Source organism: Trichosurus vulpecula, chromosome 9, assembly GCF_011100635.1.
Source record: "Trichosurus vulpecula isolate mTriVul1 chromosome 9, mTriVul1.pri, whole genome shotgun sequence".
In the NCBI taxonomy this organism is placed as follows: Eukaryota; Metazoa; Chordata; class Mammalia; order Diprotodontia; family Phalangeridae; genus Trichosurus; species Trichosurus vulpecula.
Window position 1 is genome coordinate 183,414,097 of NC_050581.1, and position 22,152 is coordinate 183,436,248.

General features: G+C 40.9%; 1 non-coding gene across 1 annotated transcript; it reads right to left on the reverse strand.

Moving 5' to 3' along the window:
• Positions 1-5,431: 5,431 nt before the first annotated feature.
• Positions 5,432-5,535, reverse strand: LOC118832417. The gene has a single exon (XR_005009181.1). It is a non-coding gene; the product is annotated as a U6 spliceosomal RNA (small nuclear RNA).
• Positions 5,536-22,152: the final 16,617 nt, after the last annotated feature.

A 22,152-nucleotide genomic window follows, 5' to 3' on the forward strand; every position in this document is an offset into this window, starting at 1 on the left:
ATAATTATATATATAACTATATTGTTATATATATATATATATATATGTATATATATATATATATATATATATTTACAAAACAAGTTCATTGACCCAAGTTTAAGAACTTCTGGCTCAGAACTAATATTTTTACTAAAAAGATGTTATTAAATTGCCATTTATAGACTTGGTGGGTTGTCATCCGGGTAAAATTGCTGGGGAATAGTGTGCTACAGTGGAAAGCGCAGAGAATTTGGAGTAGGGGGGCTTGGGTTCAAAAGCTGCTTTGGTAGTTTACTACCTTCGTGACATTGAACAAGTCACTTAAATGCACTAGTTCCTTATCTGTAAAAAAGATAAAGTTGGACTAAATGACCTCTGAGGTCCTTTCCACATAAAGGATGATAATGCTCTGCATTACCCTATGTGAATCCTTTCCCCTCTCAGTGCCTCAGTTTCCACATCTGTAAAATGAGAGGCCTGGACTGGATGGACTCCAATTTACAAGGCTACATCAGCAGTGAATAAAATGTGGTGCATCCTATCAGTTTAGAAAGGCTCTGAGTAAGAGCTTGGCAATGCACTGACTGTACATTTGCCATCTTAAGAATAGCCCAAATAAACCTAGTGAAAATCATTAGCAGAGGCTGGCCATTAGTCTACAATATTTGATCCATAGAAACTTATGGGAAAAAAAAAGTACCAAGACATGGAGCATTTTGATCTATATCAATGTTGGAAGTGCCAGCCTGAATTCAGATCTTGGCACTTACTAGCTACCGTATGACCCTGGCATGTTGCTTAACCTCCCTGGGCCTCAGCCTCTTCATCTGTAAATTGAGGTTAATAATAGCACTCACCTCTCAGAGTGGTTGGGAAAATTAAATGACTTCATATATGTAAAATGCTTTGTAAATCTTAAAGTACTATATAATGTTAGTTATTATCTGGGATGTGCCGGCAAATGTTTAATGACTAACTCTCTGAAGACTCCTGACACACTTTTAAGTTTAATCTGTACCATTAACATTTTCTTCATAGTTTCCTTAAGTCTAGACAATTGACCAAACAATAAATCAAGTCCATTCGTCTATGTTAAAACTTAAAATTTAACAATTAGCCACTATGCACTGGCTCTATACCCCTAGTCATTATTATCAATTAATTTTAGCATTATCATTATTTTTAGGTATTGAAGAGGAATAATATGCTATAAATATAGTGATATATAGCAGTATATATGGTGGAAATATAGCGGTATTAATGTGGAGAGGGGAATGTTCTAGCTACAGAGTCCAAGAACTTGTGTGAGACTCTTCTGAGAACTCCCTTAGAGACTGTTTGAATAATTGACAGTCATTTAGGCTATAACCATTTATTCAGCCTTTACTTTGTGCCTGGCACTTTGCTAAGCACTGGGGATACAAAAAGAGACAAAAGACAGTCTCTGCCCTCAAGGGGCTCACTGCTCTCATTATATTATGGACACACATCAACTCTGACCCTAGGTATTCTTTTCTGGCCCTAACACTGATCATATTCAATAGCCCGAGTTCTAGGTAGCTTTTAGCTGTGGTTAAAATTTTCTCAAAGGATGGGGATCCCATCTCGGATTCTTACCACCTTGAAGCAGTCCATCCCAGAACCTTAATTTCATCTGTAAAATGAGTTGTTTGGATTTAGCAGTCTCTGAGGTCCCTTCCAGAACCTAGATCTAGGATTTTATGGATGTTGTTTCGTCAGATAATTTTAGAGCTAGAAAGAATTTTTTTTCAGGTATTTATTTATTTATTTTTTAAATGCAATTTATTTATTTAACATATTTAGTTTTCAGCATTGATTTTCACAACAGTTTGAATTACAAATTTTCTCCCCATTTCTACCCTCCCCCCCCACTCCAAGATGGCTTATATTCTGCTTGCCCTGTTCCCCAGTCAGCCCTCCCCTCTATCACCCCCCTCCCCTCTCATCCCCTTTTCCCTTCCTTTCTTGTAGGGCAAGATAAATTTCTACCCCCCATTGCCTGTGTATCTTATTTTTTAGTTGCATACAAAAACTTTTTTTGTTTTTGAACATCTGATTTTAAAACTTTGAGTTCCAAATTCCCTTCCCTCTTCCCTTCCCACCCACCCTCCCTAAGAAGTTGAGCAATTCAACCTAGGCCACACATGTATTATTATGTATAACCCTTCCACAATACTCATGTTGTGAAAGGCTAACTACATTTTGCTCCTTCCCAACCCATCCCACTTTATTGAATTTTCTCCCTTGACCCTGTCCCCTTTCCAAAGTGTTTGTTTTGATTACCTCCACCCCCATCTGCCCTCCACTCCATCATCCCCCTGCCTTTTATTTTTTTTTTTTTATCTTCCTCCCTCTTCTTTCCTGTGGGGTAAGATACCCAACTGAGTATGTATGGTATTCCCCCTCAGGCCAAATCTGATGAGAGCAAGGTTCACTCATTCCCCCCTCACCTGCCCTCTCCCCTCCTCCCATAGAACTGCTTCCTCTTGCCACCTTTATGCGAGATAATCCACCCCATTCTATCTCTCCCTATCTCCCTCTCTCAGTATGTTACTCTCTCATCCCTTAATTTCATTTTATTTCTTTTAGCTATCTTCCCTTCATCCACAACTCACCCTGTGTCTGCTTTCTCTTTTACATATATATATACACATACATACACATACATACATATACACATAGATACATACATACATACACATTCACTTATATATATACATAAACATATATATATACATGTGTGTATATATATATATATATATATATATATATATATATATGCATATTCCCTTCAACTACCCTAATACTGAGGTCTCATGAATCATACTCATCATCTTTCCATGTAGGAATGTAAACAAAACAGTTCAACTTTAGTAAGTCCCTTGCAATTTCCGTTTCTTGATTACCTTTTCATGCTTCTCTTGATTCTTGTGTTTGAAAGTCAAATTTTCTATTCAGTTCTGGTCTTTTCACTGAGAAAGCTCGAAAGTCCTCTATTTTATTGAAACTCCATATTTTGCCTTGGAACATGATACTCAGTTTTGCTGGGTAGGTGATTCTAGGTTTTAATCCTAGCTCCATTGACCTCCGGAATATCGCATTCCAAGCCCTTCGATCTCTTAATGTAGAAGCTGCCAGATCTTGGGTTATTCTGATTGGGTTTCCACAATACTCAAATTGTTTCTTTCTGGCTGCTTGCAGTATTTTCTCCTTGATCTGGGAGCTCTGGAATTTGGCAACAATATTCCTAGGAGATTTCTTTTTGGGATCTATTTGAGGAGGCGATCGATGGATTCTTTCAATTTCTATTTTGCCCTGTGGCTCTAGAATATCAGGGCAGTTCTCCTTGATAATTTCCTGAAAGATGGTATCTAGGCTCTTTTTTTGATCATGGCTTTCAGGTATTCCAATAATTTTTAAATTATCTCTCCTGGATCTATTTTCCAGGTCAGTGGTTTTTCCAAGGAGATATTTCACATTGTCTTCCATTTTTTCATTCCTTTGGTTCTGTTTTATAATATCCTGATTTCTCATAAAGTCACTAGCTTCCACTTGCTCCAATCTAATTTTTAAAGTAGTATTTTCTTCAGTGGTCTTTTGGGCCTCCTTTTCCATTTGGCTAATTCTGCCTTTCAAGGCATTCTTCTCCTCATTGGCTTTTTGGAGCTCTTTTGCCATTTGAGTTAGTCTATTTTTAAGGTGTTATTTTCATCAGTATTTTTTTGGGTCTCCTTTAGCAAGTCATTGACTTATTTTTCATGGTTTTCTCACATCATTCTCATTTCTCTTCCCAATTTTACCTCTACTTCTCTAACTTGCTTTTCCAAATCCTTTTTGAGTTCTTCTATGGCCTGGGGCCAGTTCATGTTTTTCTTGGAGGCTTTTGTTGTAGGCTCTATGACTTTGTTGTCTTCTTTAGGCTGTATGTTTTGGTCTTCTTTGTCACCAAAGAAAGAATCCAAAGTCTGAGACTGAATCTGGGCGTGTTTTCGCTGCCTGGCCATATTCCCAACCAACTAACTTGACCCTTGAGTTTTTCAGTGGGGTATGACTGCTTGTAGATTACAGAGTTCTATGTTCTACGTTTGGGGGGGAGGTGCCAGCTCTGTCAGAGCCGCACTCCTCCTTCCCCAAGGACCCCCAGTCCAGACTGGGCTTAGATCTTCAGCAGGCTGTGCACCCCTGCTCTGATCTGCCACTTAATTCCTCCCACCAGGTGGGCCTGGAGCCGGAAGTAACAACAGTTGTAGCTGCCCCACCTCCGCTGCCCCCGGGGCTGGAAGCCGAACCGCAAACTCCTTCCACTCCCGCAGCTTTTCCCACTAACCTTCTCTGCAGTCTTTGGTGTTTGTGGGTCGAGGGGTCTGGTAACTGCCGCAGCTCACATATTCAGGGTGCTAGGGCCCCCTCCGCCCGGCTTCTGGCCTGGATGGTCCACGCCGCTCAGGCTGGGCTCTGCTCCACTCCGTTCCCAGCTCCCAGCTCCCAGCTCCGTGTGGAATAGAGCTCACCCAGAGACCATCCGGGCTGTCCTGGGCTGGAGCCCTGCTTCCCTCTGCTGTTCTGTGGGTTCTGCCGTTCTAGAATTGGTTCAGAGCCATTTTTATAGGTTTTTGGAGGGACTCGGGTACGGAGCTCACTCTAGTCCGTGCTTACCAGCCGCCATCTTGGCTCCGCCCCGAGCTAGAAAGAATTTGATGTCATCTTGTCTCTCCCTCTCTTTTTTTACATGTACAGTTGAGGAAACAGACTCACAGAAATTAAATGGTTTGATCAAGGCCACACAGTGAGTTAGTGACTGAGCTAGAAAGAGAACCAAGTCCTCTTCTTAGAGTTTGTATCATTCCAGTACACTGAGTATGTTTAGACTCATCCTTCTCATTTTTAGTATTGATACATTCACGTACAGCAACCTCAGGGTAAAGATGTGTGAGTGATGATACCGCTCCCATCGGCTTAGTCGGGTAGTTTTATGTGTATGGGGACAGTGGGGTTTGGGGTGGGGGGGAGTGGCAAGTGAGTAAAATATCTTCAAATGAAAATATAATCTCTAATTGAAAACCCTATAAGAGGAAGATGAAGGAGTCCAATTTAACTGAATGATATAATAGCGTGTAAGTGGGCTAAGATTGAAAGTTCAAGCAAGGCCATGATGATAATCAGGGAAGGTGTTATCTCACTTAAAATGCCATTTTGCTCATTAGAGAAATCTTCAGAAGTTGGGAGGGAGAGTAAGGGGCTGAAAATGAATGGGGCTTTTGAGACCCACCCAGAGTACAAAGAACACATTGTCAACATGGACCTTAACCAACAAAAATAACAACCAAAAAAAAGGGGGGAGGGGGAGAAAGGGTTTTAGAATAAAGTTGAAAAATCAATCAATAAACATGCTTTTATTTATTTATTTTTGTTTATTTTTATGTTTTTAAAAAATATGGAAAGCTTCATGAATTTACATGTCACCCTTGTACGGGGCCATGCTAATCTTTTCTGTATTGTTCCAAGTTTATTAATTATATGTGTGGTTGAAATAAACAATAAACATGCTTTTACTGATAATTTACTATGTCCCAGGCACTGTGCTAAATGCTGGGAATACAGAAAATATCAGAAATACAATCCCTGCCTTCAAAAATTTCACTTTCTACTAGAGAGAGAAATATATACAAATAACCATATGTGTAGAAAATCTATTTAAAAGCCACTCTTTTCCATGCAAGCAAAAAAAAAAAAAACCAAACAATTTAGCATCTCCAATATAATGAGGCCATACATTGGATACCTCCTTGGAGATGGGAATAATACTACTACTAGCTAACATATGTCTGTGTGTCATACATGTATGTGTGTATGTGTATATATATATATATATATATATATATATATATATATAAATATGTATGTATGTGTGCATATATCAATATCTGTATCACTTCAAGGTTTGTGAAGCTTTTTATATTACCTCATTTGGTCATTTGGTTCCCACAACAACCCTGGGAGGTAAGAGTTATTTTTATGCCCATTTTATATATTAAGAAACTGAGACTGAGAGACATTAAATGACTTTCCCAGGCTAACACCACTAGAAAGTGTCTGAGACACCTATCCATCTCAGGTCTTCCTGGCCTCAAGACTAGGCCTCTGTCCATTGCACTTTACCTTGGAACAGAGTTATAAAAGGGTACTCGAAGTACTGTTTTCTATGCCAGTGGAGGCTTTATTGAACAAGGACATATTTAAACAGTTACTGTCATATGAGAATTGTTTTTGACTTTTCCTCGAGGTTTTGAAACTTGGGCACTCAAGAGGCCACAATGAGGACCAAAACTCATTCATCGTTTTTATCCAGGGAAAGTGCTGAGTGCATGGAAACCGAGAGACTAGAAAACAGAAATGTGTGATTTATTAAGAAAACAGCCATTCTGTTACAAAAGGACCCGGGAAGGAAATGCTGGAAGCATGATAAGCCTTAAAGTGAGGACTGGATGACTGACTGAGGTCCTCTGAGACCAAGAGGCACAGGGTAGTTCTGGGAGTCTTAGGCAGCCTAGACATGGGGAATGACCCTCGAATCTTCCCTCTCTCTTACTCCTCTCTCCCCAACACCGATTAGTTTCTGGGTCTTGACGGTTTCATCCCCACAAGGTCTCTTCCGTGTGTCCCCTTCTCTCCACTCCCACAGACACTGTCCTGCTTCTGATCCTCTTCACCTCCCCTCTGTACCACTGGAATATCCTCCTAATTGGTCTCCCGGCAGTCTGTCTTCTATCCAATCCATCTTTCACACAGGCACTGAAATAATTTTCCCAAAGCATGTCTGATCATGATCCTATGAAACTCCTCTGCTCAGAGTGTTTCAATGACTTTTTATTGCTTCTAGGATGAAGCACAAACTCCTTGGCTTGGCATTCTCCCCATTTTTCATTTTATTGGTATCTTTTGTTTTTTATTTTACTTTCACATAGAGATAGGTAGATATACATATATATGTATATATCCTAAATATATTTCTTCTGCCCCTCCTTTTCACATCAAACCATCCATTGTAACAAATAATAATAGATAGGAAAACATCATTAAACAAAACCAGCATATCCCCTAAGTCTGGCAGTGTATGCAGTTTTCTACACCTATAATCTGCCACCTCTGCAGAGAAGGAAGGGAATCGTGTCTTCTCATTTCTTCTTTAGGAATAGCACTATGTCACTTAAAACCCTCCAGAGTCCAGCTTCAGCCTGCCTGTCCAGACTTATTGGTCACTCACCTTTAAATGCTTCGTTCCAGTCCAATTGACCAACTTGTTATTCTATAACCTTTGTATTCCACCTCCATTCCCCAAACCTGTACTGTCAACCTCCCACCTCTGAGACCAAAGGTTGAACTGATTTACTCAGGGTCACAGAGCAGGTGTGTGCTAGAAGCAAGACTTGACCCCAGATTTTCTGGACTCCAAAGCCAACCCTCTAACCCTTATATCCCTTCTTTCAAAGAGCCATTCATTGGTTATTGATTTCTGAGTATGCACTGTGATAAACTGCAGAGAATTTCCATAACTTCCCTTCTCTTCCCTTTCCCTTTCCTTTTCCCTTCCCTTTCCCTCTCTATTTCCCTTCCTTTCCTTCCTTCCTTCCCCTGTGATTTTTTTTTTGATGTAAAGTGCTCTTTATATGTAAACCACCTCAAACTATGTAGAATGACAACTTCACTGCAATTTATAGTATTATAAAATAGCCTAGGGAACTAAAAGGAGTAGTGACTTGCCCAAAGACACACAGTCCGTGTGTATCAGAGGCAACAGCTGAACTAGGTCTTCCTCACTCTATTTGATTCAGTCTGCTGCCTCTCCTCATACTGTAACCTGTCTAAAATCTGAGCTCAATTCTCTTTTGCTGAGCCTGAACTTTCTCTTAGACATAACTGGTGTCTGTGACCATCCTTAGTTATGAGAAGCAAGGGGATGACAGTTTTCTGGGTGGAGCTTGTTGAATACGAGGTATTGTGGAACAGAAACGATGTTGATGACACAAAGAGTTGGCTGACAACTAATCGCTTTAGAAGTTTGAGAACACTTCCAGGTGTGGGGTGGATTGTGGGGAAGTTATTTTAATCATTTGCAGGTACCATTTATAGTCTTGTCATCTTCCCTGTCATGAAGATTATCATTTAATTACATGATAACATGATTTGCTATTTGGATATCAGAGCTAGAAATGTACAGCAGAGGGATCAAAATGGAAAGCAGATTCTCCAAAGATTCTGGGTAGTAATTAGTGGAGTCAGTGCAGCTGTGCACCAGGTAACCAGCTGTCCCGAGGCAGCCATCAGTGTCCGTTTTTTAAGTCCCAGATGATGTGGGTTTTTTTCTGGTCTCTGCATTAGAGGCTGGCTTCATGTAAATCTGAAAGGGACAGCTTCAAGCAAGTGGTAAATGGTGCAGAATAGGAAATAATCCCACCACCCTTCCATTCTCCCATGTCACAAGCACAGAGATCCAGTATGAGGTTCATTTGTTTTTGTCTCCTACCCTCTCTACATTTAGGACATAGCTGGGTTCTCCTAGGAATGGAGCAGGTCTCAGGACTGTCCTGAGTACACACACATATCATGTACACATATATGCATATAAATGTGTACATATATAAGAAATAGATATAGATGTATGAATATATGTGCAGAAATCTATACACACATATATGCATAATATGTGTGTATATAATATAATTATATATTTATATAGGTTTATATATAACTGTAATATATTATACTATGATATTTGTATATCTTATACATAATCATATATTCTGCACCTGTCTCCAAATAGTATGGGAATGTTAGAGCTGGCAGATGCATAAGTCCAACTGAAATCAACAATCATTTATTAAATGCCAACCATGAACCAGAAATAGACAAAAAAGAAAAATAGCAGATCATAGATTTAAAGTGGAAAGGTACCTCTAAGGTCTTCTGGTTCAAATCCCAACTGCCCCCCCTCTCAACCATTTTTGTAGATGAAAGTGAGACAGAAAGAAGTTAAGTGACTTGCCCAAGGTCACACAGCTAGTCAATGTCTGAGGAAGGATTTGAACACAGGTCTTCCCAACTCCAAGTCCGGTGCTTTCTCCACCTACCATGGTGCTCTGGGCAGGCAGGGAAGAGCTGTTGAAATTTCTTGTAGGATCACTACCTGAGGCTCTCAGAAAGTAGCCTAGTGTAATGGGACAAACATTGGATTTGGAGTCAGAGAACCAGTGTTATGGTACTTACTATGTGACTTTGGACAAATTATCATAACCTAAGCCTCAATTTTCTCAACTGTTAAATGAGGGGGTTGGGCTGAATGGCGTCTGAGGTCCCTTTATGCTCTTGGACCTCTTAGGAAAAGGCTGATTTTTCCAGAGTTAGGCATTAGCTGCTATTCATGAGGTTTAGAATCTATGAGTTATATTCTCTGACTCTTCTCTAAGCTTGGTGCCCCATATCTGCCCTGGGACTCTGGGACCACAACCCTTCAGGGTATCTCATGGTCCCTATCTTCTCTGTTGGAGACTGCTCCTGTCATTCTGCCAGATTCACAGGATCACCGGAAGTGATCAGCATTTTCTGTACTTTCCATAGCAATTCCTGGAGTATCCTATCATTAAATCACAAAGCATCATTGTGGACAAAAAGACAAAAATGAAGGAATCCTTGCCTCCAAGGAGCTTATATTCTGTTAATACTATTCTTGAACAATCTTTACATCTTCAAGACCAACGCAATGGTCAGAGACTCTCCTGATTCTTGCAGCCATTCTACTGACATCCGTCTTACTCCCCCATATCTCTCCATGACTTTATTACCTGCCTCCAAGACGTCCTTTCACCTCATCTTAGCCATCACACTCAGAGCCATCCCCTCTTCATGTTAAAACCTCTCTAAAGTCCTCACCCCACACGTGTATAATCTTGTTCTTCACCTGCTTTCAGCCACATGTCCAAATGGTCCTGCCTCAGACCTGACCATCTCATGGAATGTCATCATTTCCAAGTAACTGACCACTCTCTAACCCCAGTCTCCTACTTGTCCACTTCCCACACTTCCTCACTCATAGAGTTGCTGTTTACTGGGTCTCTGACCTCTCTCTCTTTGTATCTCAGGAGCTAACTGTGCCATCCTCTCTCAACCTCTCTTAGCTTCCTCATCTATAAGGTGAAGTGGTTAGACCCTTCAGTGCTAAATCTCTGATTTTAGTCCCCCCAACTATAGTATCAATAGGCAGCTAGAATGGGGCTTAGGAGGCGCTTATTTCGACCCAATTTTTTTACACATGAGGAAGCACCCTGAAGTCCAGAACAGTCAAAGAGACTCTGAAGATGGAAGCAGAAAAAATCTAAGATCTTTGGAAAGACAACTCCAAAGATTAAGAGGATGGGTAGGACTTCTGTATAAAGATAGATTAAGGAGGGCTCATCCGTCTTTAAAAACTGGGCTGAAATACTTCAAATTTAAGAGATGATTTTAGGAAGTATTGTTTGGCACTGTGGTTACTATCGTCACACAAGAGTCTTAACTTGGGAGGTTCCATGAGCTGGAAATCTAAATAGGTTTTTATCATTCTATCTGCCATGTATTTATTATTCTAGAGGTCTGAGGTAATTCTGAACCAGGCTTTTAATATTCCAGGTAAGCATTTCACCGCAGCCCTGAGGGCTTGCTGCCAGCAGGTGTTAATGGTTGTCAGTTACTTGGTTGTGATGACTGAATAATGTTGGAATCATAGACTCAGAGAAGGTTAGTGCTAGAAGGGAGCAGCTTGATCATCTTCCTTAGTAAGGAAGCTGAGGCCCAGAGTGGGAAAGTGACCTATCAAAAGCCACATAGCTATTAAGTGAGGAAGTTGGAAGTTGAGGCCAGATTTTCTGATCCCTGCTCTTTTTTTTTTTTCTTGCCCTCTTCCTCTATCTGGCATGTCCAGGGATGAAAGACAGTACAGTACAGTGTTTATGGTGTGAGAGGACCTGGGCTTAAACCCCACCCCTGCTACTTATTCCATGTAACATTAGACAAGTCTCCTACCCTCTCTGGGTTTCAGTTTCCTCACCCATAAAATGAGTTGGAGCAGATGGACTCTGAGGACTCTTCCAGTGCCACATCTGCGATCCTTGATTCAAAAATAATAAAAAGCAGAATTCTCCTATAGTTCTAGTTTTATAAATCATGTCTGCTTATTTCAAGGATAATGTGCCTTAATGCTGGTAACTTCCCTCTAAGGCATTACATCTTCCAACAATGTAAAGATCTGGCTGCCACACAGTTGTTTGCATGTTGTCCCCCCCTTGCTTTGTGTATCCCCTACCCTTAGCACAACGAATAGCACAGAGTAAGGTCTTATTAAGTGGTTGTTGATTGATTTGTGATTTCATTAGTGTAGGTGTCTCCTCCCCCTATGCAGAAGCATCATTTTCTATGACATAATAGATGGACTTTAATTGTTACTCTGGGTAAAATATTCATTACCTTGTGGCCAATCTTGTGATGAGCCTCTCTATATTAAAAAATCAAAAGATCGGAGGACTAAAGCCAAAGGGACTTTAGTGGTCATCCCATCCTGTCTCCTAATTTTACAGTTAAAGAAACTGAGTCCCACAGAAGCCCTAGAGCCAGAGCTAGAACTGGAAGGGACCTCAGAGGCCATCCAGTTAAGCTTCCTCATATTACATATGAGGAAACTGAGGTTCAGGAAGTTTTGACTTGTCCACAGTTACACAGTTGTTAAGTGTCAATGGTGGGATATGAACTAAGGTCACCTGGCTCTAGCATCCAAACTTTTCCTACTATCCCGTAATGCCTTTGGGTCCTGGGACATTGGACGTGCAATCTGTCCTGAACTTCCTCTTAAACTTTTTAAAGTTGGGGGAAAAGCCCCTACTTAGAGATAGAAAAATTTCAATCTATGTTAGAGGGTGGTGTACTTAAACAAATCATGGGTCCTGCACATATTAATGTATCATCATATTTAACAAAAGTCACATTTTTGACAAGTTTCAGGAAGTACTGAGAAAAGTTCATGCATAGAATCATTGAACTAGTCAGCCAACCAATCAGGAACCTAGCATTTATTAAACTACTATGTTTCCGACTCCGAACTATGTATCAGTACTGGATAGGTTATTCTTTCCAAAAACAAATGGAAAGAGGTTAGAAGTATTTTGGGTGCATCCCTTATCTTCTGAGGTCAACATCTTGGCATGTCATTGGCTGGGTCTCCCACAGAAAATTCTTTCTGTCCCCTTAGTTACTAAATACTGATTTGGATGGAGTACTGGTACAACCCAATTTGGGGTTTTTCATCTTCTTACGATTTTCTGTTCTTTGGTTTAGTTGTTATAGACATTTTATTGAGAGATTGAGCAAGTATGGGGCAGCAAGCATGTTGTCAATAAATAAAATCATCATTGAATAATAGATACATTCACAAGGAGTTATTATAGAAAAATGGCGCATCAAGCTCATTTGCCTGAAGTGCCTCCTCATACTTTCCTTTCTGGGGACTAAATGTGAATTAGATGGCGTTTTGATCAGATCAGATGAACCCAGACAGCACATATTACATCTAACAAGATGAAGTTCTCACTTTAAAACATGCAGATCATTTTCTAAGAGATTATAATGGAGTTGCTTGGCAATCTTTTCTCAGTGGAGCTTAGGGTTGGATCATTTGCAACATGTGTCCAAGAATTGAGCTCACTGAAGATTTTGTTTTGTTTTGGTTTTGGACCAGACTTGGGATTTTTGGTGGAGGCAAGTCCCAGTGAGAACACTTCCTCCACTGAATATCGGTCTGTACCTTCTCTGTGACTTTCAGTCCTAGAGAGTTGCCAGGAACACTGAGAGGTTAATTTGACGTGCCCAGGGTTGCTCAGTCAGTATGTATCAAAGGAGTGACACGAACCTAGGTCTTATTGACTCTGAGGCCAGGGCTCAATCTTTATCCACCGCCTTTAGTGGAGTGGTAAATTTAAAGTCTTTGATGGGGCAGGGCCAGGGGCCAGGATTTTATTTATGGACATGATTTGAGAACAGACACCTGGTGGAACAATAAATAAGCCTTATGCTGTCAGAATGGCATGGAGACCCATAAACATCAAACAAAAATGCCCATGTACTTTGTATAGGCCTAGTCCGTTTCATCAGTGGCCGCATAAATCCATTGAAATAAAACCAAACTCTCTTGATAGAACCCAGAACTCAGATAATGGTAACAGCCAATAGGTGTACAGTTGTAGAGAAAACCCTTCCTGCATATCCTGCATAGGACACACACCTGAAGCAAGGCCAGTGATGAATTACTCACCGGTTGATAAGAACCACTTAATCTGGAGAAGACAATGTAAGAGTTGGCATCTCCTTTCTTGGCCCAAATAAGAAGCTGGAAAAACAGACCTTTCCAGGGTAGATCATAGAAGAAAGTTACTTCGGTGGGAGAATTTCCTTGTCAACAGTTGGGCTGTGATTCCAATAAGATCATTTATCTAGGTTGCTAGTTTAATACATTAGCCCTCTCTTTTTTGCACCCTGGAGGAGATGCTTTCTACAATCTGTTTAATGAATCCATCCATGGTACATTTGTTCATCTATGAAGCAGAGTTTCCACATCATCTCCTCAAGCCTGTGTTTACTGAGGAGATGAGGTTTCTTATCAAAAGATAACTCAAAGGCTGTTGTTAAGACAATGGCTTTGACTTTAGAATGAGCTTATGTCTTTAAGGAGAGTTTCAGCAAATGAGTCAGCCATATGTTAAATCAAATTTAACATCCATTATGAAACATTGAATCATACTTTATATCTCTGTAATGATAACAAATGATCGTCTATCTCATGTTCTCCTCATTTGCACTGCTACTCATCAATCTTGCTAATACTGCAAAGATTTATTAAATGAATAGGCTCCCAACTCTAACTGATAATATTAATAGCTCCTTTTTGTACTTTCCCTTGCTATCTTCTCTTTCTGTGTTTGCCTAAGTGGGTTTTAATGCAGGCTTTAAAAGTAATATTCTTCATACTGAAGCGATAATGAACAGAAAACTAGTAAATTAGTAATAGAATTATTTTAATGAAACTGTGCAATTATGCTGCTACATGACAAGGTGTGTCTCAGTAGGCTGGCTACAGAGTCTACCGTCTCATGGAGCTGGAGAAAGAGGGCTGGCTTTAGAGGTAAAGAATCTGCATTTAAATATGGGCTCTGCCCCTTGCCACCTGGGAAATTTTAGAGAAGTTGCTTTTCCTCCTTGGTCTTCCTTATCTGTAAAATGAGGAAGTTGGATTTACATTTTCCAGCACTAAACCTGCCAGCCTAGTGGAGAGCTTTGTATTGCTTAAGGTAAACACACACACACACAGAGGGAGAGAGAGAGAGAGGGGGAGAGGGGGGGGGGGAGAGATTGAGAGAGAGAGAGAACAAACAAAAACCCACTATGTATTGGAAGCTGGGATAGTATTTGAGTTCATCACTAGTACTTTATAATCAGAATCAGGATGGATAAAGTAAGACAGTGTTGTGCAATGGATAGAGTGCTGTGCTTGGAGGCAGAATACTAATAAATATCATCTCTCACTCTCCCCAGTTTTGTGACCATAGGCAACCTACTTAAACCACTTTGAACCTCAGTCTCCTCACCTGTAAAATGGAGATCATCATATTTGTAGTACCTGCCTCTCTGAGTTGCTGCAAAGAAGCTAGTTTAGGCTTGATGCCAAGGAAAACAAACATACTTCTTAACAATTCACAAATTCCTATGTTCCAAAGTGGCATAGTGGATAGAGTGTTGGGTCTGGAGTCAGGAAGACTCATCTTCCTGAGTTCAAATCTGGCCTCAGACACTTATTAGCTATGTGACCCCAGGGAAGTCACCTAATCTTGTTTGCCTCAGTTTCCTCATCTGTAAAATGAGCTGGAGAAAAAATGGCAAACCGCTTTAGTGTCTTTGCCAAGAAGACTCCAAATGGGGTCACAAAGAGTTGGACATGACTGAAAAGACTGAACAACAACAAAAGTGAAATGGGCCACGTCCTGAGGTTGGGTATCCCACTACTCACTTTGGAGGCCTTGACATAGTATGCGCTCTCGTTGGTACATTGTGATGGAAATCCTTTGCATTTAAATCTTGGACTAGATTGGAAACTCTTACATTCTGTGATTCTGAGCCTTCAAATCCAGCTCATTTCCCATTGTGCCTTGTGACTTCACCATAGTTCCAAAACCGGTATACAGAATAATGCAGGAGGGATCTAAACAGGTCTTTCTTATTCCAAGGCAGATCCTTAATCCCACCTACTACACTATATATAGTAGATATATTATGAGTTCCTATAAATATATGTTATCTGAAATACATGTGCATAGATATATGAGTGCATATATATGTATATACCTTTTCTAAAAATAAGACCAAAGAAAAATACCACCTTTCTTTAATATTCTGGGTACCCATGTTTTGTCTGTGGCACCTAGATGATCAAATCCTCATGGGCAGGGATATTTTCTCTCCCATTTTTTTTGTATCTGCCCCCACACTAAGCCCAGTACCTTGTGCAGGGGACTTAATCTTTATAAATCCTTAATCTGTAGTTGTTCAGGCCCTAGGATCACATGTTTACCTGGGATAAAAGATGGAAGGAGCAGAATTATGGGGTTGGGTACCATATCCGAACTCATTGTTCTCTGATCTAGCAAAAGGAAAAGGGAAGGCACCTCCTGAGACATCCTGCAGCAGACGCAGTGCTGACTTATAAACACAATGGACAGGAATAAGCTCCAAGACCAGGAAACAGCCCAGGGGATGCCCAGGCCCAAACAGGGTCTTTGCCTTCCTGAATTTTATGCCTTTTTTAGATTAGTCTAAGAATGAAATTGCCAGGGAAGAATAATAAACCAGCCAAGTAAGACCAGCCAGTCACGTGTTACACAACCTTTACCCTCCCACAACAAGATTGCTAAGTACATCCGGCCATTATGTGACTGAAATTGCCTGTCCCTCCATTCATTCAGTGAAATGAGAAAAAAAAAATAACTGCATTGAATTGAAAAAAACTCACAACCTTAAAAGAGAATTAAAGAGAATTCCCTCTTTAATTCTAGCCTGTGAATCTTGGGAAGTCAGAGATGGGGCCTCCTGAGACTCTCCTAGGATTTTAGGCCCCACAGATATCTGAGTGGGAACACCCACAAATTTTTAATTCAGCCTTCAAGTGACTAACTTGGTGACTTTTTAAGTATAAGTTTTGGTAATATGGATGGATGTGGAACGAAGTAAACAGAACCGAGAAAGCAGTTTGTATGATGGCTACAAGGTAATTGGAAAGAAAAAATGAGAAGAAAAAAATGGAAAATGAATGTGGTGGAATTATGATGACCACGCTTGGCCTCAAAGAAGAGCTATGAGGAAGCACCTGCTTCCTTAGGGAGGTGGGGGATGATAGGGAAGGAGCCTCTTCCGTTGGTTTGGCTGACTCCCATGCCCCACCCTCACCTCCCTTCCCCTCTTATTTATCCTTTGGTATAAAAATTCCTGGGAAATGCAGGTGATATAAAAATAAGTGACATTAATGAAATTTATTTAAAAGAGAGAAGTGGGAATATTTGGTTTGGTGAAAAGATGGCTAGGGAAGACATGTTTTAAGGTATTTGAAAGGCTAGCAGGTGTAAGAAGGGTCACATTTATTCTGCTTGACCAGAGAAAGAAGAACTAACAACAAAGTGTCCGTGTTGCAAAGAGTGCACTTGCAGGGAGAGATCGGGAGAAACTTCTGGTTGCTCTACGACATAATGGACTCTTCCTCACCAGGTATCTTAAATCAAAGGCTAAAAGACCATTTGTTGGTTGTATTGTGTAGAACAGAAGAGATGTACCATTTGGGAGAGTATTTTTTTTTTTCAAATCTGTGTTTCAAAGATATAGGAAGGTTAAATCTCAGTGGAAAGAATTTATCCTCCCAAGTTCCATTGGATCTGTGATCTCCTTGAGTGCAATGTCCCCTGCACTGAGGCAGATCACAGCCCATGCATGTATGTACATTCTGGGTGGCTCTTGTGTCCTCTTACAAGCTCACTAGAGAGGGTTCCCCTCAATACCCTGGACATCACCATCACTTCTTCCTGACACTATGGAACACTCAGACCTTTACTTGACAGCCTCCTTGTCAACCACTTGACCAGGCTAGCTTTTCTTCTGATCACAAATAGAAGAATTTGCCTATCTACTAAAACCATGTCAGGAAGCAGTATGGCACAGTGGTTAGGGAGCTGGCCTTGGGGTCAGGAAGACCTGAGTTCAAATCCATATCTGTCACATATTGACTCCATGTCCCTAAGACAATCATTTAACCTTTCAGGATCCCAGATCTATTTCTAAGACTTGCTGTTTGCAGAACAGGTATTGATCTGCTTTGGTAGAAAGTCTTTTCTCATGGGAGCTCTCTACACATATAAAACAATAAGAATATTAAACAAACAAACACAAGAAAACAAGAGGTAGTGGACAGTCAGAAGGAATTTCCATGCCACCAGCCTCCTTGTTGACCCACACACAGGACCCTCCATCTCCTGCCTCTGAGCATTCTTCAGTGGCTGTTCCCAGACCTGGAATGGTCTCCCTCCTTCCTGCACCTCCCAGGCTCCTTGGCTTCTTTCAAGGTCCAGCTACAACCTCACCTTCTACAGGAAGCCTTTCATGATCTTTAATGCCAAAGTGCCTTCCCCTCTGTTGATCATTTCCCATTTGTCCTGTACCTCCTTGTTTGTACGTAGTTGTTCTCCTCTTGTATCCTCCATTGGACTATGATCTTGAGAAAGGGGCTGTCTTTTGCCTAATTTGTATCCCTAGTACTTAGCACAGTACCTGGTACATAGTAGGTACTTAATAAATGCTTGTTGACTGACTACTAAAACAAAGCATAACAACAGTGTTCTGAATTGGTCAGAGAGCCAGCCTTAGAGTTAGGAAGACCTGGCTGCAATTCTACCTCTGACACATATAGGTTGTGTGATCCTGGCCAAGTCACTTAACTTCTGACAATGTTCTAAGGAAAGGGGAAGAGAATAAATGTTTACATAACATGTACTACATGCCAGGAACTGTGTTCAGTGCTTTACAAGTATTATTTAATCCTCACAGCAACCCTGGTGATGGGCACTATTATCATCCTCATTTTATAGTTGAGAAGAATGAAGAGACAGAGCTTGAGTGACTTGTCCCAGCTCACATAGCAAATAGGTGTCTGAGGCTGGGTTTGAACTCAGGTCTTCCTGACTCTGTGCCCACTGCTCTATTCTACCCTGACTGCTTCTAAGGCTATAAGTTTCAAAGCAGTTGCTGATATGTGAGGTGAACTCCCTATACCAGGGAAGAAGAAAAGGAAGCTAGGGTTTGTGAGCTTTAGAAAGGAGCCGCAGCCAGACTTCTGCTGGAAGGAACTCTCGAGTTGGGGAGGCTGCTTACTGACAAGGTTACTGGGGCCATCGATAATCAGTCACTCACTTTTCACTTTACAGGAACCTTGCGTATTTTCAGACCCTACTGCCTTCTGTACACCTAATCAGCCAAGGTTGCTTCCCAGGGGTCAGTGGGGATGGAAAAGGTAGATTGGGCATCATCAGCATAGCCATGTTATCTGAAATTAGGTCTTTTTGTGATGGCACCTAATAGGAAGATGCAGACCCACAGAATGGACCCAAGGCTTGCAGCTTCGAGGTTCCTTTGTCACCCAGAGAGACCTGGCTGCAGTGGAGCAGGTCTAAGGGAAAGAGGAGGCGTGCAGGGGACAGAGAAAGGAACTGCTAATTCTGTGGTAAATCAGCTTAAAAATATTCCTGGGAGATTCCCCCTTCAGAATATAAAGGCTTATATCAGAGAATTAAGTGATATTGACCAATATCTGATTTATTATAAGGCACTAAGGTGGCTCAATGGACAGAATATTCAAATCTGGCCTCAGACACGAACCAGCTGTGTGGTCCTAGGCAAGTCACTTAACCTCTATTTGCCTTAATCTATTAGAGATGGAATGTCAAACCACCCCACTATCTCTGCCAAGAAAGCCCCATGGATGGTATGGTCCATGGGGGTCACAACTGAACAACAACAACAAAGGCACTTAGGTTTTCCACGGGACCTGTGATGTCACATATTCTTTAGAGAGACAATATCATCCACCCCAGAAATCAGGCTCTACTCCCATATCTTGCCATCTGCTTCTCTATTCCCCTCCTACCAGTCTGGAATAGACATTCTACAGACTGGCTGTCCCTACGTAGAGTTAATCTGCTCCATCTGGGAGCCTGGTCCTCTGAACTGTCTGTTTGATGGGTAATTGGGTGCAGTTTCTATCTAACTCCCATTCTCTAGCCACTTTCGGACATCTGGACCATCTTGCCACAGGGCCTACCCAAGCACCTCACCATCTGCCCTTCTCCACTCCATCTCCCCTTTGTCCTTGCCCTCCTCCCCTGCTTCCTGCCTCTTGCTCTGGAACAGCAATGAAGTCAATACTGCCCTTGGAAAAGACGCGACAATTGACCAATTGGCTGACTTCTGGCTCCACTCACCATCTCTGTGACTCCCCAGACCAAAGCAACCCTCTCTGGCCACTAGTCCCTTATGGGTTTTGTCTCCTCCCTTTAGAATATAAGATCCTTTAGGTCAGGGGCTGCTATTTGTATCCCTAGCACCTATCATGGTTCTTGGCCTTAATACGTAGTAGGGACTTTATAAATGCCTTTCCATTTATTACTAGGAATACTACTGAACCTGCTCATCTTCTATATTCCATTAACTTAGAAAGACCCATCCTCTAGATGCTGTTCTCAGCCTCTCAACAGTGATCTGAAGCCACTGGGCCAAAATCTTTATTTGCAAGTGGCCTCAGGAGTGCAATAAAGTAAATACCTTGAACTAGCCATTCTGAGACTTTGTGATAGGAATCTGTTGCAAGCCATCTGGGGGTATTTCTTGGCAAAGATGCCCCCACTTTTTAACTGGATTTGCATGTCACAATCCAAGTTTCCGTGGGCATCCTTTTTGCTTGGATCTGGAAGAGAGAAGAGATAACAGGATCGTAGATTTAGAAGTGAAAGGGAACGTAGGGACCATTGTGTGTAACATGCTCATCTTAAGGATGAAGAAAATGAGTGCTCCTGACTTCAAGCCTCGTTCTCTACCCACTATGCCCAGTTACCTTGAATATTTACTATTTTTGTAAACTTAAAAAAACCCCTTAGTTTCCCTATTTAGCTAGTTGTTGTTGAGTCACTTTCAGTTATCTCTAACTCTTTGTAACCCCATTTGGGTCTTTCTTGGCAAAGATACTGGAGTGGTTTTCCATTTCCTTTTCCAGCTCATTTTACAGATGAGGAAACTGAGGCAAACAGGGTGAAGTGACTTTTCCAGGATCACACAGATAGTAAATATCTGAGGCCAGATTTGAACTCAGGAGGATGAGTCTTCCTGACCATAAGCCACTCTATCCACTTAACCCCCAGCTGTCAATTTAGCTAATTAATGCAAATTAAGTTTCAAAAATACAAATATAATTCTTCTCTTCTTTTTTCTTCCATGTAGAAAGTAATGGAATTTGTCTAAGTCTTTCTGGCCCTTCTGTTGACATTCTAGGAGTTACTGCCAACTCCTAAATATAATGACACAAACTTCATGATTTTATGCAAAAGTTTATTCTACATTTCATGGCATAAAGGGTGATCTGAGCTCCCATGCTCTATTCACTCCTCAGACTTTCTGCTGAGCCATCTTTACCATTAACCCAGCTTTTCTTGTTTCCTAAATACAGACATTTTAAATGGCATTGGCCTCCAGGGTTCTCATGCTTATGCAGAAATAATCTTCCCCCTTATGGACCTCAAAACTGCGACCAGAAATCTTATCATCCATTTAGTTCAATGCATATTAAAATGTAGCAATTAATTATCTCTAGTTCTAATCCAGTAAGCCTGTGCAATTAGCATCTGGGATTCAGTTCATCTTTTTGCTGACTTTTTAATTTAAAGATTGGGACACAGTGGCTCTCCCAAGCCAACTTAGATGGCAATATTTATTTCTTGCACTCATCTTCCTTTTTTTTACATGACCTTTTTAACCCTGTGCACATTACATAATTTCATTCCCTAATACAGGGTGCTTTTGGTGTGTAGCTCAATGAATATCTGTTGATATCAACCCATTTGACAAAAACTCATTTAACAACACTGCATGCTCCAAAGCTACTTCCCGGACAGGGAGAGAGGCTGTTGATAACTATCCAAGCAGAGAAGGTAGATTGTGAATACTGCCACAGTTCAGTAAACCACATTTGCCAAAAGGTTATGCTAACCATAGTATCTCAGAGGTAGAGCTCAAAGGGACCTTGGAAGCAAACTAGTCCAGCCTTCTCATTTTACCTCTGATGGGATGGAGGCCCCAAGAAGTAAAATGTCCTTACCCAAGGCCACACAGGTAGTAAGTCACACAGCTGAGACTGAACATAGTTCTTATGGTAGCATATCTATCTATCTATCTATCTATCTGTCTATCTATCTATCTGTCTATATCCATTTGTCCATCTGTCTGTCTATCTATCTATCCATCCATCCTTCTATCTGCTTATCTTGTTTTATCCTCTGTTTCTTCATCTATAAAATGAATGGCTCCTGATGTTCATTCCATCCTTAGAGGTATTGTTGTGTAGTCTTATGAACTGGGGTTATTGGGTGAATGGTTGTACCACCAGATGTAGCATACTTGAGAGCAAAGATATGGAATTCAATTTTGTTTATGGATAGGATTTCCTTCTCACAAGCAAGCCAGATGATATTGTACATACATGGAGGTGGCAACTGCCAGTGGAGTGAGATTTCCCCTGCCCTTGGAAGATCCTCTCTTGCTTCCTTATCACACCCTCTCTACCAGTTGGCCTGGTGCCTGAGATCCATTTAACTGGAGGTTAGAGCCTTTTCATTTCACAATCAGAATTAAGCTCCCAAATGCAAATGTCCTGGGAGGTGGGTGACACTACTGTGCCATATTCACAAATATTTAAAATATACATATATATATACACACACACCCAAATATATATGCATATATAATAGCTAGCATTTGTAAAGTACTTTAAGA